This window comes from Eurosta solidaginis, chromosome 3 (genome assembly GCF_040869045.1).
Source record: "Eurosta solidaginis isolate ZX-2024a chromosome 3, ASM4086904v1, whole genome shotgun sequence".
NCBI classification, from domain to species: Eukaryota; Metazoa; Arthropoda; class Insecta; order Diptera; family Tephritidae; genus Eurosta; species Eurosta solidaginis.
Genome location: NC_090321.1, coordinates 37,072,169 through 37,086,328, shown reverse-complemented (window position 1 = coordinate 37,086,328; position 14,160 = coordinate 37,072,169).

Here is a 14,160-nt window from a genome sequence, read left to right as displayed (position 1 = left end):
TCGGATTTCGGCCATTTTTTACACCAATATAAAGTGAGTTCAGATAAGTACGTGAACTAACTTCAGTAAAGATATATCGATTTTTGCTCAAGTAATCGTGTTAACGGCCGAGCGGAAGTACAGACGGTCGACCGTGTATAAAAACTGGGCGTGGCTTCTACCGATTTCGCCCTTTTCACAGAAAACAGTTATCGTCCTAGAATCTAAGCCTCTACCAAATTTCACAAGGATTGGTAATGTTTTGTTCGACATATGGCATTAGAAGTATCCTAGACAAATTAAATGAAAAAGGTCGGAGCCACGCCCATTTTGAAAATTTCTTTTATTTTTGTATTTTGTTGCACCATACTGGAGTTGAATGTTGACATAATTTACTCATATACTGTAAAGATATTAAATTTTCTTTTAAAATTTGACTTTAAAAAAAATTTTTTTTTAAGTGGGCGTGGTCGTTCTCTGATTTTGTTAATTTTTATTAGGCATACATATAGTAATAAGAGTAATGTTCCTGCCAAATTTCATCATGATATCTTCAACGATTGCCAAATTACAGCTTGCAAAACTTCTAAATTACCTTCTTTTAAAAGTGGGCGGTGCCACGCCCATTGTCCAAAATTTTACTAGTTTTCAATTCTACGTCATAATCTCAACTCACCTACCAAGTTTCATCGCTTTATTCCGTATTTGGTAATGAATTATCGCACTTTTTCGATTTTTCGAAATTTTCGATATCGAAAAAGTGGGCGTGGTTATAGTCCGATATCGTTCATTTTAAATAGCGATCTGACATCAGTGCCCAGGAACCTACATACTAAATTTCATCAAGATACCTCAAAATTTATCCAAGTTATCGTGTTAACGGGCAGACGGACGGACGGACGGACGGACATGGCTCAATCGAATCTTTTTTCGATACTGATGATTTTGATATATGGAAGTCTATATCTATCTCGATTCCTTTATACCTTTACAACCAACCGTTATCCAATCAAAGTTAATATACTCTGTGAGCTCTGCTCAACTGAGTATAATAAAGAAATTGAATTAAAATGTACTAATTTTGGTACACTGTGTGTGAAAATGTCATAGGAGGTGCACTTCATTTTCGGTTGTTATATGCATTTAGTTTCAAAAATCTCCCGCAATAATATTTGCATGTAACCACAGCGTGAAGAAGAAAAATTTTTCTAAGCGGGGTCGCCCCTCGGCAGTGTTTGGCAAGCGCTCCGGGTGTATTTCTACCATGAAAAGCTCTCAGTGAAAACCCATCTGCCTTGCAGATGCCGTTCGGAGTCGGCTTAAAACATGTAGGTCTCGTCCGGCCAATTTGTAGGGAAAATCAAGAGGAGCACGACGCAAATTGGAAGAGAAGCTCGGCCTTAGATCTCTTCGGAGGTTATCGGGCCTTACATTTATTTATTTTTTTTAACCACAGCGTGGGAAGCTGTATACCTCAAGCGGCCAAAGTTTATGAAGACGCATTTTTCCGTGAGCTGCTGCAACAAAAGCTGTGCACCTAATAGTCCGACACGCTGTGATTCCGCTTTAGGTTATGAGTTAGCTGTAAGAGGAAAGAAAATACAGGGCCCGTATGTTGTTGTTGTTGTTGTAGCGATAAGGTTGCTCCCCGAAGGCTTTGGGGAGTGTTATCGATGTGATGATCCTTTGCCGGATACAAATCCGGTCCGCTCCGGTACCACCGCACCATTAAGGTGCTAGCCCGACCATCTCGGGAACGATTAATGTGGCCACATTAAATCTTCAGGCCATCCCCTCCCTCCCCACCTCCAAGTTCCATGAGGAGCTTGGGGTGGCCAGGGCCTCGTCTGTTAGTGAAATAGGATTTTCCGCGGATAGGTGGGGTTGATAATTGGGTTAGGAGAAGCTATATATTGCGCTGGCAACCTGAAGGGTTGCGCTACGCAGCCCCTTGAATCTGCTAGTTTAGTCGCCTCTTACGACAGGAATACCTACCGCTGGTATATTCTGACCCCCTAACCCGCTGGGGGTTTCACTCAAACATTAAATCAAAATAGCTCGTAACTATGTGCTCGATCATCATCGAAATAATTAAACTCATTTTTATTAGAAACCTAAAACAAAAGAACCTCTAAATGCAAATGATGACCTTCTCTTGGAGATTAGTCCGTCCAATTTTATTAAAAGTAGCTACAAATAGCAACTTCTGTTTGACTATTCCGCTTTCATTGTATTTGATTTTGTTGAAGGTTCTTCCCTTAGTGTTAAAAAGGGTCCGAATTATTATGATGAAGAGAGTCTCTGAAGGGTTTTTTTCTATTCAAACCCTTTTTTCTGAATTTTTGAGGTCTGTAAGAAAAGTTTTAAAGCGTCTCATACTTTGTGTTTTTCTGTTTTATTCCATTCGCATTTGTTTTCGCTATTTTTATGCTCAGGTAGTTTGCGCCTGACCCCTGTATACATGTATGTATCAGGGAATGTGACCAACGCACCAGACGAACAGAAACCCAAAAGCTAGCATGCGACCGAGCTTACATTCGAATTTGAGTGCAGTCGGCGAAACAGTTTTTTCCATTTCCGTGCTCACTGAGTTAAATTCGAAGGCTTGACAGCTCTCATGGAACACCGAGTATCACTTGTTGAGCACATTTTGTTTGTTGTTATTAGTTTCCCTTTCTTTTGCCATATTCCTTCATTCGTTGGTCCTTTTACTATTTATTAACCCTTGTTACGAAACCTATTTTGCAATAATACTAAAAATTAGTGTAAAGTTCATATACGATTCTAACTAATGCTGTGGAGAAGCTAATTACAGGTCATAATACTGTTGGATGTCCGTTGACCTAAATAGGTGGACACATCGCAGGGCCGCCTAAAATTTCCATTTGACGAGCTTTGCCAGGTCGTCACGATAAGATACATAAGGAAACGGAGACACAACACCACTTTCAATCTAGTGCTATATGAGTTCAGATATCCCTGAACTGACGCATCCCATACTAAAAAGTTAAATTGTGAAAAAAGCGTCGGTAGCCTGATTTACAAAAAAAAAAAAAAAAATGACACATAGCAGCATGAACCGAGCTCTTATTAAGAACCGGGTATTTTTTCGGATCCGTATCCTTTTTAAGAACTGGGCAGTTTTTCTGAACCGTTTACTTTTCGGATCTGGATACATTTGAAGAACCCAGTACTTTTTAGAACCGGACTACTTGGAAATGACTTTGAAGGAACACTTTCATAATAAAAGAACACATATTTGTGTTTGATTTATGTTGTTTTTCTTTTAACTATGTAGCGGTTAGGTAAGAAGGAGTACAAAAAGAAATATCTAACCTAAGCAGGTATCTAAATAAGCCGCCGAACACCCTTTGACCCCTTGACAGTATTAAAACATATATCTGAAAAAACTGGTCCCAAGATACTAACGAGATCACTCTATAAACGATGCAATTTCTATGCTCAGGTAGTTTGTGCCTGACCTGCAAAATAATGTATTGTTGAACATGTGAGTGTGTATATCGCACATCAATCGGATTTTTCGAATTTCGAACCGATTTTTGAAAATTCGAACCGATAGCATAATTTCTAAGTATACAATTTTCCTCTTCCTTATTAAACAAACATCAAGATGACTTGACTAACTACCACTCATTTATTGACGTTGCGAAAATATACTTATAGTCGAATATGAAGAGTAAGAAGAGCAAAAGTGTTTCACAGGGATGAACGCAGTCTTCCGTGAACGCGGTCAAGCCATTCGCTTCTATTTCAGTGAGCACAACAAGTGCGAAACAGTTACGCCGACTGCACTTCAACTCGTGCATATTTGAATTCACTCGAGCGTCCTTTGCTAGCTTTTACAGCTGTGTGTGGAAGAAGCTGCTCGCCTGATTCTTTGGTCACATTCGCTGAGTTTATAGGAAGTTTTTTTTGTTCTTTTGCAGTGTCGTGTTCTTTCGGTGCCACTGAAATTGTATAGAAAAAAGTTTAATTGGTAAAATTGAAAATCACAAAGCTTGAAGCGTTATTAGGCAAACAGCAGTCTCAGCAGGAATATTTATAAAGGGCTTCTTCTTTAAGGGACAATCACCTTTGATCATCGTTGCAATAGAAAAGTGGATTTTTATTTCTTATGTATGGCAAGCTTGTTTAGTTTGGTCAAATGGAATTCATACTTCAAAGCTCAGAAATCATGGGAAGTTTTCGTAGTTAATGTTGACGTTGCGACATAAGAATGTATATGATAGCCCTAGATGTTGGTGCTGAAACTGGTTATACATATATATCTGCTCCCCTAATTTTGTCGATTTCAGCCATTACTTTTTAATTTGTTGCTTTACGTATATATGTATGTGTATTTGGTATTCATATATTTACCTTTGGGTTAAATGCCTGTGAATATGCAATATTTTATTTTTTTATTTCTTCTTCTACTTCTACTACTTTCTTTATATACATAGATCGACCAGAAGAAACGAACCATTTATTTTTAAGCAGATAGGCGGAAAGTTATAACCAAATAAAATAAATTTAAAATTTAGTTGTAATTTTTTTGACAGATAGCTAATAGAAAATTATGTCAAAAAGCTGTCACAAAATTGGGCGGATAGGTTAACGGATGGACCTATGAATGAATGGGCAATGGTAACTTTCGGTTGACTTAAATCGGCTATTGATTATATTGGCTATCGAAAAAATTGGCGGGCGCTAGCTATTTTTTGTCATATCGGTCCTCTCCAAAATGGCTTTCTGAATCCGCCCCTGAAACCCGGAAATATATTGAAGACAATTATAATGAAATTGTCGTTTGAAAAACAATAGCAAAATATTTTGCCAAACAAGCGCTAATTAAATTTCGCTGGAATATACATAATTATCTTGAATTTTTTATTTTGGTAGAACAGTAGCTGTTTGTTCAGCAGGCAATTTTACTAGAAATTTCCTCAAGCTATAATGAGTATCTAACATACATACATATAACATTTTTGTGACAGAGTTTGTGGTTGAACTGTTTCGAAACAGCTCGACCGATTCTCATGAAATTTTGTGAGCATATTGATTAGGTCTGGGAATCAGATCTTATCTATTTTTCAAAATAGTAGGGAAGTTCCACCCCTATTTTTTTTTAGACAATATTTTTGGTTTTTAGTTTTTTATGAAACAGCTTTCAGAAATAAATACAACCCTCTGGGACTTAGAAAGATATAGAGCTGGACAAAGATAGAGAGATATGGATAGGTGGAGCAAGGGAGGGACAGGGAGCTAGAGAGAAAAGAAGAGATGAAAAAGACGGAGAGGGAGAAAGAGACACATAGAGAGGAGTGAATAAAGTGATAAGAAAAATGAGAAGAGAGTATGAGGGAGAGGTATGTAGATACTTCTTAAAAATTATGCAGCTATTGCAAAATCAAAATATGTGAGGATGACCTATAGAGGGGATAGGCTGACGGATGGACATATGAATGGGCAATGATAACTTTAGGTTGACAAACATAAAATGGCTTTTGAAAAAAAAAAACATGGCAAGGCGCTAACACCGATCAAGTCGGTAGTGGCTACCGAAAAAATTGGCAGACGCTAGCTATTTTTTGTCATATCGGTCCTCTCTAAAATGGCTTTCTGAATCCGCCCCTGAAACCCGCAAATATATTGAAGACAATTATAATGAAATTGTCGTTTGAAAAACAATTTTGCCAAACAAGCGCTAATTAAATTTCAATGTACATCTTTATTTTGAATTTTTTATTTTGGTAGAACAATAACTGTTTTCAACAGGCAATTTTACCTGAAATTTCCTCAAGCTATAATAATTATCTAACTGAACTAAGTTGAACTGTTTCGAAACAGCTCGACCGATTCCCATGCAATTTTGTGAGCATATTGATTGGATCTGGGAATCGGATCTTATCTATTTTTCAAAATGGTAAGGAAGTTCCACCCCTATTTTTGGTTTTTAGTTTTTTATGAAACAGAAATAAATACAACCCTCTGAGACTTAGAAAGAGAGCTGGAGAAAGATAGAGAGATAAGAATAGATAGAGCAAGGGAGGGAGAAAGAGAGGGCGCCAGAGAGAAAAGAAGAGATGAAAAAGACAGAGAGAGAGAGGGAGACACATAGAGAGGAGTGAATAAAATGATAAAATATTATTAAATTAAATTGGAAAACACTAAAATTTTCGAAAATAGATGTGGCACCGCCCCTTTTGTGACTACGAAATTTTCTATGTTTCGGGAGCCGTATCTCGAAGAAAAATTAACATATCGTAAGGAAATTGTGCACACGTATTTTCCTTATAGCAGAAAATATTTCTAGTGAAAATGGACGGGATCAATAAAAGACCACGGCAAGATAGATATAAAACAAGTTTAAAAGGGTCGTAGACTAGAATAATAAGCTTTAACTTAGCAAAAAATAGTTTTGAATCAATGATATTTCACTTATCATATTTTACTGTAAGGGGAAATGGGGAGACATTTTTCTTTTAAACGGGCTGTGCCACGTGTTATGTAGAAAAGTAATTCATCTGAAATGAAATATACAATTGAATCTTACGGCTTACGGTGAGCATATAATGTTCGGTTAAACCCGAACTTAGACACCTATACTTGTTTATTTATTTCTTTTTCTACTTACAGATGGCACATGTGTTTTTGAACACCCAGTCTACTTGCTGACCAGTTTACGTGCTTCTAGATGATTGAAAAATTATTAAATAAAAAGCTCTATTGACTTACATTAAACTTGGTGGACGGTGTGTGAAAAATGCATGGGAGTTGCACATCATTTTTGGTTGTTAGATGCAGTCAAGCAATCAGTTTCTTCACACCTTCTTGTTTAGAAATCAAAACTCTGCGTCAACAGTCGCTCCAAAGTGTCACAGCGTGGGAAACTGTATATCTGAGCTGGCGAATGTTTATGAAGGCTTATCCAAATGCTATCAGATGCTGCTACTAAGGCTGTGGACCTAATAATTCGTTAGTATTAAGAAGAAAGAAAATACAGTTTCTAATAAAGCGATCGACCTTTGCCTAAATAATTCAATTTATTTGCATGAGGAACTCAAAACGATAGTATTAAATTAAAGTCATTGCCCTTGGATGCTTTGTCTACGCGCACGAACATTAAGTTGTTTCAAAAGCAGATACAAGTGGGAGCTTCTTCCTGGTTGCGTCTTCCGCCTCAAGCTACATGATTTTTTGTAAGGTCGTCTGAATAGTGTAAAAATTATCTGCATTATTGTGATCAAGAGACAAGATTTTTTTCTGTTTCTAAGGTGATGATCGCTGTCTAAAAAGTTGTTACCAGTAGCACATGGCGCTAACTACTGCTTACTAAGCTGCTTGCGTAAAAATTGAAACAACATTAAATAAAGTAAATTTTATTTATTTAAACTAAATTTGGTACACTGTGTGTGAAAATGTCATGGGTGGTGCGCTTCGGTTTTTGGTTGTTAGTTGCATTGAGGAGGCTGGTTTTGTCATACATTGTCAAAACTCTTTGTGGGCAACAATGTTTCCAAGTAACCACAGCGTGGGAAGCTGTAGACCTTAAGCGGCCAAAATTTATGAAGACTCATCTCTTGGATACCATACGAATTTTTCCGTCAGCTGCTGCAACAAAATCTGTGCACCTAATAGCTCGACACGCTCCGTGATTTCGCTTTAGGCTGTAAGAAGTAAGAAAAAGAGTTTTTAGTTATGCCCTTGTGTAAACGATTATTTTTTTGTTTCTTTAGAAACTCTCATAATGCAAATAATGACTTTCTCTCAAAGGACCAACAAATTATTTTAAACCAGCTGATGTTGACAAATTTTGTTTGCCTATTCTGCCTTCATGCTCATGATTTTGTGTAAGGTTTATCATATCCAAGGGACTCCATAAAAATTTTTTTTTTTTTGATTAAAGCTTTTTCTTGAGTTTTTTAGGGGAAAATCGCTGTCTAAAAAAGCTGATTGCCTACTAGCGCTTCATGCTTGGTAATTTCAGTTTTTAACTTTCGCTCAGGTAGGTTTTGCGACACGTGAATATTTCGCACACATTCACATGTTTCCAAATGAATCTAATGCACCAGGCGAACAAGCTTTTTGCACATACAAACCCAAAAGCTAACATGCGAGCGAGCTTACATTCGAATTTGAGTCAGAGTGCAGTCGGCGTGACAGTTTTTTCCATTTTCGTGGTCACTGAATTTGATTGGAAGGCTTGACTGCTCTCACGGAACACTGAGTAATACTATTTGAGCATATTTTAGTATTTATAAATCTTTATAACGGAACTTTACTTTGTAATATGAATGTAATATGAATGAAAGCATACTCCGACGCAAGTGTGAAGAGGATATTCGATTCTAAATAATGCTATGAAAATGCCAAATACGCTGCCTTTAAGTCCCTTAATCCATAAGGGACTAGTTGGAAGGCCCATATAGCCCATTGTACAAGAGGGATTTTCTCAGGCGTAGCACTAGTTACCAATGAGGAGTTATCTGAATATAGGTGTCTTATACCTCCTAATAAATAGAAAACTAGCTCAACTTTATTGCTGTTTACAGCTACTCCGCAGATCGAGCGGGGTGTCCGAAAATTTGGCCTTAACGAGGTTTTCCAGGTTATCACCATAGGCCGCAGAGAAGAGCGGTGACAGAACACCTCCTGCGACTTAACTTTTCTCACCCTTGCTGAGTAAACTAGTCGATGTTTATGATTTACAATAATTCACTATATTATATTTATTCTTTCCTGAAAGTATTTGCCTGAAAAAATGATCCAAGCCTTAAAATTATCTACATTTTAATCAAAAAACCATAAACCTGGCACGTAATGCAAGCAATTGGCGGCGTTGGCTATGAAACAAATAAGATCATACCGCATTTAGTACAATCCAAAATTATTTATAAAAGGTATCGAAGGTATTAATCCTCGATACTTAAAAGTAGTCGAAGCCTTCAAACAACACTAGTAAACCCTTGAAAATAAAATACAATTTTCTTTAAAAGATACCCGCACAAAAATCTAAAGAAAGACCTACTCTATACGGTGAGTGGATATCAACCACACGCAACTCGAAAAGCAAATTTTATTTCTAATTTAACAAAACTTACAGCGATGCTCCGCTGACTTCGAATGTTATTGAATTAGAGTACAGTCGGCGTAATGGTATGTGCCATTTTTTGTGCTCAGTCCATGATATTCGAACAGCTTGGCTACTCTCGTGCCATAATTCAAGATCCCTTGCAGTGAATGTGATTTAACCCTTAGTAATATAGTGCGACAAAGTTGTTCAAAGGAAAATATACAAGAACTAGAAATGTGTGAAGAGTGATAATTGTTCTAAAATTTCTGCCAATAATAACAGTACGTACGGGGATTTTATTAAAACTAACTTATTCTGATATCTGAACTACTCTAATAACTCTACTAACTTTTGTGTGCCAAAAAACTCTAATAAATATGAGATTTTCCTCTTTGTAGTTGCACTTTATATATCGACACTAAAACAATAAATTCAAAATAATAATATATTTTGCTAGCCGTCTTCTGGGTGTTTTGTTTGGTTGTTTTTAGTTGTAAGAAACACTTATTGAGGCCAGAAGTTTTGTCCATATTCTAAATTTACATAATTTTTTCAAACGATTTTCTCTTGTGATTCAGCTCGAAGAAAAAGGTATGTAGTTGAAATTTATATATTTTTTACCGCTTACACGTAAATTTACAATACGAGCTATCCTGTGGAAAATGAGATTGCACAATTTTGAAAACAAACACAAAAATGTTAAATAAAAGTGTAGATAAGCTGCTTGGCTTATTACCTATGAATTCAGAAATTGTTATGCCAGTTGCACTCTTATTGATAAAAATTCGAACCCACCGAAACATATAAAAGTTGTTTTAAAACCAGATACAAGTGGGAAATTCTGGTTGCCTCTTCCGCCTCCATGCTACATGATTTTGTGTAAGGTCGTCTGCTGAGTGTTAAAATGAATATTCATTATCATGATCAAGAGAATCTTTAAAAGATTTTTCTTTTTCTATTCAAACCATTTGTTTTTTAATTTTTAAGGTCACGATCGCTGTCTAAAAAAGCTGTTTGCCTTATAGCATGTCACGCTTTGTGGTTTTCAGCTTTATCCCATTCGCATTTTTATACTAAGCTGAGCAGAGCTCACAGAGTATATTAACTTTGTTCGTATAACGGTAATCCGTAACGGCATAAACTAATCGAGATAGATATAGACTTCTATATATCAAAATGATCTGGGCGAACAAATAAATTCATTTAGCCATGTCCGTCCGTCCGTAAACACGATAACTTGAGTAAATTTTGAGGTATCTTGATTAAATTTGGTATGTAGGTTCCTGGGCGCCCATCTCAGGTCGCTATTTAAAATTAACGAAATCGCACCATAACCACGCCCACTTTTAAAATTTCGAAAAACCGAAAAAGTGCGACAATTCATTACCAAAGACGGCTAAAGCGATGAAACTTGGTAGGTGGGTTGACCTTATGACACAGAATAGAAAATTTGTAAAATTTTGGACAAGAGGCGTGGCACCGCACACTTTTAAAAGAAGGTAATTTCAAAGTTTTGCAAGCTGTAATTTGGCAGTCGTTGAAGATATCAAGATGAAATTTGGCAGAAACGTTACTCATATTACTATTTGTTTGCTAAATAAAAATTAACAAAATCGGAAGGCGAACACGCCCACTTAAAAAAAAAATTTTTTTTTTAAAGTCAAATTTTAACAAAAAATTGAATATCTTTACAGTATATAAGTAAATTATGCCAACATTTCAAAATGGGCGTGGCTCCGCCCTTTTTCATTCAATTCGTCTAGAATAGTTTTAATGCCATAAATCGAACAAAAATTTACCAATCCTTATGAAATTTGGTAGGGTCATAGATTCTATGACGATAACTGTTTTATGTGAAAATGGGCGAAATCGGTTGAAGCCACGCCCAGTTTTATACACAGTCGACCGCCTGTCCTTCCGCTTGGCCGTTAACATAATAACTTGAGCAAAAATCGATATATCTTTACTAAACTTAGTTCACGTACTTATCTGAACTCACTTTATCTTGGTATAAAAAATGGCCGAAATCGGACTATAACCACGCCCACTTTTTCGATATCGAAAATTACGAAAAATTAAAAAAAAGTGCCATAATTCTTTATCAAATATGAAAAAAGGGATGAAACATGGTAATTGGATTGGTCTATTGACGTAGAATATAAATTTAGAAAAAATTTTGTAAAATGGGTGTGACACCTACCATATTAAGTAGAAGATAATGAAAAAGTTATGCAGGGCGAAATCAAAAGCCCTTGGAATCTTGGCAGGAATACTCTTCGTGGTATTACATATATAAATAAATTAGCGGTACCCGACAGATGATGTTCTGGGTCACCCTGGTCCACATTTTGGTCGATATCTCGAAAACGCCTTCACATATACAACTAAGGGCCACTCCCCTTTAGAACCCTCATTAAAACCTTTAGTTTGATACCCATAACGTACAAACACTTCTAGAGTCACCCTTTATGGTGATATAGGCCTTCACCTATAGAACTAAGGCCCACTACGTTTTAAATAATCATTAACACCTTTCATTTGATACCCATATCTTACAAACGCATTCTAGTCACCCCTGGTCCACCTTTATGGCGATATCTCGAAAAGGCGTTCACCTATAAAACTTAAGGCCCACTCCCTTTTAAAATACTCATTAACATATTTCATTTGATACCCACATCGTACAAACACATTCTAGAGTCACCCCTGGCCCACCTTTATGGCGATATCTCGAAAAGGCGGCCACCTATAGAACTAAGGCCCATTCCCTTTCAAAATACTCATTAACATATTTCATTGGATACCCACATCGTACAAACACATTCTAGAGTCACCCCTGGCCCACCTTTATGGCGATATCTCGAAAAGGCGGCCACCTATAGAACTAAGGCCCATTCCCTTTCAAAATACTCATTAACACCTTTCATTTGATACCCATATCGTACAAACACATTCTAGAGCCACCTCTGGTCCACCTTTATGACGATATCTCGAAAAGGCGTCCACCTATAGAACTAAGGACCACTCCCTTTTAAAATACTCATTAACACCTTTCATTTGATACCCATATCGTACAAAGAGATTCTAGAGTCACCCCTGGTCCACCTTTATGGCGATATCTTTAAAAGGCGTCCACCTATAGAACTAAAGACCACTCCTTTTTAAAATACTTATTACCACCTTTCATTTGTTACCCATATGGTACAAACAAATTCTAGAGTCACCCTTGGTTCGCCTTTATGGCGATATCCCGAAATGGCTTCCACCTATAGAACTATGGCCCGCTCCCTTTTAAAATGCTCTGTAATACCTTCCATTTGATACCCATGTCATACAAATACATTCCAGGGTTACCCTAGGTTCATTTTCCTAAAGGATTATTTTCCCTTATTTTGTCTCCAAAGTTCTCAGCTGAGTATGTAATGTTCGGTTACGCCCGAACTTAGCCTTCCTTACTTGTTTGAAATAAAGAAGTACAAGCGATTAAATAGAGCACTACCTCAAACTTGTAGATGAAAAAAGGACACATTCTTCTATAAATCTTTACTGCCATAGTTGTACAGGCCAAAACCGCAACCGAGCTTTGCTTGCTACGATATTATATTTTCTTGAAAACGCAAATTTTTTAAATAACTAGCGGCCCGGTACGTTCTTTGCAACGCATAAAGTGAAATATTAAATCAAGCTATTTTAAAACTTAATCCAAAACATTTGGATAAACAATAATTTTTGTTTTTCCATTTTGAGCATGAATAAACAAACGGCTGTGGGTACCGACTATGGAACAGGCAACATAAAGTTGGCCATGTGAAAAGCATGATTCCCTCCAAATTCACACCGCAAACGTTAAGTGTTTGCCCTTGGGCTATGTTGATCGACATCGCAAATGATAAACGCACAGGATATTGTAATCGTTTGAATTCAAATGGCATATCAGTTGGAATCATAGGGATACGCGGTAATAAAAAAACTTCTCCTTTTGATTTACCAGTTAAGATCGTAGCTTCAATCAAATTTGGCAATAAATTTTTCACTGCCAATCTGGTGCCTTTACACAGTTTTGGTGGATTAATATTTCGCAATAATATAATCAAAGAATCCACTTTCAGATTCAAACAATGCGGTGACATACCAGCCGGTTCTAATGAATTTAAAAATTCAATTGAATAATTCATTGCCTCATCTTGATTCATAGCACTGTCAATTGATTTATAAGTCGTGACTACACTTGGAAATTTTGCTTGAATTTGAAAATTAATTGCATTGATATGAATGTTCTTCGGTGCTAAAATGGCGCGTTCTCTCAACCAATCATGATTTCTGTAATTCTGAAGAATATTTGGAAAAACACATTAAATCAATTCATCTATCGATCTCGTAATTGTACAAAAATTTTTCGGTACAGTGATCAATCCGTTGGTTCTGTCGATTTGTATTTTGCCATCACCAATTTCTAAAAATTGTTTTGAAAACTCATGGGCATTTTGTAGGTGAAACCGCATATTAATGTTCAGTGTCAATTTTTGTACATATCTCCAAAGAACTGATGACTTCAAAAAGGCATTTATTTCATCAGCAGGAGTTGATCGAGGAATGACAGGCAATGTTTGTCGAAAATCCCCTGACAGTAATATCAAAGCACCACCAAAAAGCTGTTGATTACCACTTAAATCTAGCATTGTTCGATTAAATGCTTCTAGTAATTTTTTATTCACCATTGTACACTCATCCCATAAAACAATTGACGTTAATCGCAGAACTTTTGCCACTTTTTGGTTATATTCGATTGTACAAATTAACGCATATCATTAGAATTGAATTCCTCCTCACGTTGCAATTCACGATCAAACAGATCATGCATCTCACGATTTGGTGCGATCATACCCAATTGTACTAATGTTTTATTTGCAATCGTTAGACACATATCTTCAATTATTACCAAAGCTTCGTTGTACATTTCCAAAGTTATCAACAATTCAGGATTTCTTGCATGATGACGCATACGAATTAAAATATCTTCTGCAATATAATGATTATATTTGTTCCATAATTCAAGTGTATTTGATGGCATACATGTTGATAATATAATGGCAAATATCATTCGT